General features: G+C 37.6%; 1 non-coding gene across 1 annotated transcript; it reads right to left on the bottom strand.

The window, feature by feature from the left end:
• Positions 1-3,112: 3,112 nt before the first annotated feature.
• Positions 3,113-3,221, bottom strand: LOC136455649 (small nucleolar RNA R71). Its single transcript, XR_010759133.1, has one exon. It is a non-coding gene; the product is annotated as a small nucleolar RNA R71 (small nucleolar RNA).
• Positions 3,222-4,687: the final 1,466 nt, after the last annotated feature.

Consider the following 4,687-nt stretch of genomic DNA (forward strand, 5'->3'; position numbering starts at 1 on the left):
TAGTAGAGAGTAGGATACCTCATTTAATTCCAGATTTCATGTTGTTTTGTAAATTTTATATCTGGAGTTTGGGAGATCCAAAATTTGTAGTTCAAATTTGGTTAAGATCTTGGTGAAGTGTAGTATCTAGGAAAAATATGATATTAGCATTTTTAGTAAAGTTTTTGGAAGATTTAAATTGAAACTTGAAATGTGTTTTTGAATGCATGCAAAATTGTTTATTTTATATCTAGAGTTCCTATGCTCCAAAAATTATGAAATTTTGGTGGTAAGCTATTCTTGACATGTATGAGCTCTGGTAAAATTTTGAGGATTAGTGCATTTATAGGTTTGTAGTTATAGATTTTTCTTTTATAAATAGGTAATCCTTGTATGAATTTTTATAAATTATTTATGAATCCAATATTTATGAAATTTGTTGGAGGTTATCCTAGTACCATATGGATGATAATAAAAATATAAAATCTGTTGCTTGACACTTTTCACTAGGGTTTTTTATTTTTGCTATTATAGGCCTTTCTGCCTTGTCATTTTTGTATAGAATGTTCTACTTGGTAAAATGGCATGAAACTTTTACAGTAGTCATTTGGTAGCATTAGTAAGGCAGTGTAAATTTTTGAGAATTTATGATACACATTTAGTATATGTTTATTATTTAACCTAAGTATCTAAATAAAATAATAAAGGCATTTAAATAAATAGTTTGGGCTTTACCATTATGTTTTCTTGAGTGTATTTGGTATGCTTAAACTGTTGGTAGACTTTGTGTTGTCAAACTTTGAATGCTTATATGAAGTAAAAGTATTGTTGCTTTATAATGCGAATTGGAAGAGTTTTCAGACAGATTTGGTAGTTTGGTATGTTGTGTGGTAAAAATGGTGTTTGCTGTAAAAATGGTTAATAACAAAGTTGTAGAAAACTTCTTCATGTATCTTGTGTTAAAATTTCAGAGCAATAGGCCAAAGAGTATTTCCGAATTGCTTGCTCTCTGGAAATTTCTGGACAGCACTAGATGGCTTGTCTATTTTGGTTAAGATAAATTATGAATTGTCTTTTGGTGATTAAATAAGAGTTGTAGACAACTTTATAAGCTTTCTAGAAAGTCCAAGATCACCACATTTGGACAAGTAGAACTTCAGTTATGAATAAAATTAGTAGCTGCTGTTTTATAGTGTGGTACATGAACTGTTGAAGTGTTTGATTGAGTAATTAAGAAGAGATATGCACATACTCAGTAAAACATGATACACTTGTTATTACTTCAGCACCATGATGTTAAGAATACTTACAAGAATGCATTCATCACTGATCATGCAACTATACTTGTCAATATATACGCATTCATAATACCTTATGTCATATTCATGCATCTAGGATCGGAGGAAGAAATAATGTTGCTGGAGTTTGATGAAGTAGAGGAAGGGGACCAGCAAGAGAATCCTCAAGCCTCAGCTCCCAAAGGCGAGGAGCAGAACCCAGAAGAGCTTCCAGAGTACCCTGATCACCGCCCCACGTCCTTTCTGAAAGGCAAGCCCTGGAGCATTCTAAGTCTCCCAGTATTTTACAAATGATTACTTAAGTCCTTATGATTGATGCATTAGGTTATAAGAATTGAATGGAACCACTTGATGCATATAAATTCCTTGCCCAGATATATGCACCGTAACCCTATGTAGGTCCAGGATCGAATATATGCTTAGCCATGCTTAGATCGGTAGAAGTCGGGTGATTTCCTATCACCTGCGAGATATAGGTGGATACCGAAGCACGGTTGGCTATATTTGCTATCGTAGAACAGAACCATGGGGTGATGTAAATTGAGGCCAGACGGAGTCTATGTGTAGGTTGACTCATGTGATTCTGTCTGTGCCGATTAAGGACCATACCATTGTTGGCACTTCTGATAAGATTGAACGCATGCCTATCACTTAGCTGGCCGGATAACTCATTCCGACCGCAAAGCTGAGTAGCTCAACTTAGGCCGGTCCCTATTCTGTTGTGCGCTCCTTCTAGGGAGCCAAACTGAGCCCAAGGGCAGGGTAGTCCTGAATGTCCTGGCATTTGGTGTCCCTGACTATGTGGTGTGGTACAAACCCACGAAATGTGGACCTAAGTTGTACCAAAGGTGACCTAAGGCGACTAATGATCTGGTCTGCCTGGGTTTGTGTTAGGAATAAATTCCTAGCTGGTTAAAATCGATTCGAATCACCGTCTCTCCTGGATAGTGAGAAACTTGGCTAGCCCCAACATCGTAGTAACTGTGTTATGGAACATGATGGTTTGAATGAATATGGAATTACAATACCGGCTATGGTTACTATTGTATGCTTTTAAAATGATATACCACATGTTGGCACATGTTAGTTGCTAATTTAGAGATGGATAGTTATAATTAACTTGATAATGGAATCATAATTGTATAACTGAGTTAATCGCTTTTATGCAAACTGTTGTCAAGCTATCTCCACTTATATAGCCTTGCATGATCCTTGGAGTTATTTTATTTCTAGTTTATGACGGGTAAGTCTAGCTGAGTACCTTCTCGTACTCAGGGTTTTATTTCCCGATTATTGCATATGGCACTGTGTATCATGGTTATTGCAAGAGTTGCTTCTATCCTGCTGTGGATGAGGAGTAAGCCTTGGGCAGGCTTCTTTATTAATCCCTCTACTTGCTTTTGTGGACTGTGATCATATTTTAGCACTGTATTAAACTATGTTGGAAACTTTACCTTCAAAACTTAATTTGCTTCCGCTTTTATCTATCAAACTCGGTTTGTAATAACTTTGCTTCATACTCTGATGATGAAAATGTATCTGTGAACTTTATGTAATATGTGACATGTATGTTGAATCATGTATGATCTTGGTTGTTGTAAATCATTTATCGAGACCTATCATGGTACTTGACGGACTACTGGATTTATATGGGTTCAAGTATGACCGTGTGACCGCTCGCGGGCTGCCATTGTACTTGTACTCTTATAAATTGGTCAGTTCTGTGACATTGGGGAAGGCAAAGCAATGGTTCTATGCCAACTAAGATAGAAACACTACATGGGACAACTACTCCACTGCCTTCCTAGCAAAGTTCTTTCCCACAGGCACGACCAATGCTCTACATGGAAGAATTTCAAGTTTTCAGCAACAACATGATGAATCTGCCCTTGAGGCATAGGAACGCTTCCAAGACTACATTTTAGAATGTCCTCACCATGGGATGGAGGATTGGCTACTCATGTAGAATTTCTACCAAGGGTTGACAAACAGCACCCATGAGAATATGGATGCCACTACAGGAAGTGCATTTTTGTCACTTACAATTGCACAAGCAATAGCTCTCGTGGAAAAGATGGTTTGCAACCAAGGTTAGAATGAAGAATATCTTTAGACCCACAAGAGAGGTGGAGGTATGCATCAACTCAAGGAGGTAGACATGTTGTCTGCCAAGATGGATCTGCTCATGAAGAAACTTGAAGACCAAGCCAATGAGAAGCAAGAAGTCATGCACATTCATAATTCTCGCATGACATGTGAAGAGTGTGGCAACACTAGGCATTCAGGGAACAACTATCCTAAACCCATGAGGATGTGAATTTCATCATCAACAACAATTATCGTCCTCAACAGAATCAAGGTTGGATTCAGCAACAAAGGCCCAACTACTAAGGTAACTATCAAGGTAATAGAACAACAACAACAAAGCCTTTAAGTCCCAAATAAGTTGGGGTAGGCTAGAGTTGAAACCCAGCAAAAGCAATCAAGGTTCAGGCATGTGAATAGCTGTTTTCCAAGCACTCCTATCTAAGGCTAAGTCTTTGGGTATATTCCATCCTTTCAAGTCTCCTTGTATTGCCTCTACCCAAGCCAACTTCGGCCTTCCTTTGCCTCTCTTCACGTTACTATCCTGGCTTAGGATTCCACTATGCACCGATGCCTCTAGAGGTCTCCATTAGACATATCCAAACCATCTCAACTAGAGTTGGACAAGCTTTTCTTCAATTGGTACTACCCCTAATCTATCATGTATATCATCATTCCGAACTCGATCCTTCTTGTATGACCACAAATCCAACGCAACATATGCATTTCCATGACACTTATTTGTTGAACATGTCATCTTTTTGTAGGCCAACATTTTGCACCATACAACAATTTTAATAATCACAATAATTTTAATAATCAACCACCCCTGAGAGAGTTAATTTCTAGCCAAGCTAAAATAATGGAGGGCTTATCTAGAAAACTAGCTTCCAATGATAGAATCTTAGAAAACATAAATAATAGAATGAATAGCTTATCCTCTTCTATTAAAAAATAGCATAGCTTTAATAAAATGATAGAATCACAAATAGCTTAGCTGGCGGCTACTGTTCCTCCAACCGACAAAAGCTAAGATTCTGGGGCAACTAGAAGATCTTGAAACTGCAAAACTTGTTGATATTCATAATGTTGTAGGATGCTACATAGAATAATCGATAGGAAGATGGGAGGATTATTCCTTACCTATCAAGAAAGGTGGTCTAGGGAGACCTTTTGTCCCCACAGCCATTGGACGTCACATATTCAAGAAGTTGTATGTGACTTTGGTGCAAGTGTGAACATCATGCCAAAGGTAATCTATGATAAAATTAATGGAGATACTTTGTTGTACATAAACATGTGTTTGCAGCTTGCAGATTAGTCAC

The sequence above is a fragment of the Miscanthus floridulus genome, chromosome 5 (assembly GCF_019320115.1).
Source record: "Miscanthus floridulus cultivar M001 chromosome 5, ASM1932011v1, whole genome shotgun sequence".
Taxonomy (NCBI): domain Eukaryota; kingdom Viridiplantae; phylum Streptophyta; class Magnoliopsida; order Poales; family Poaceae; genus Miscanthus; species Miscanthus floridulus.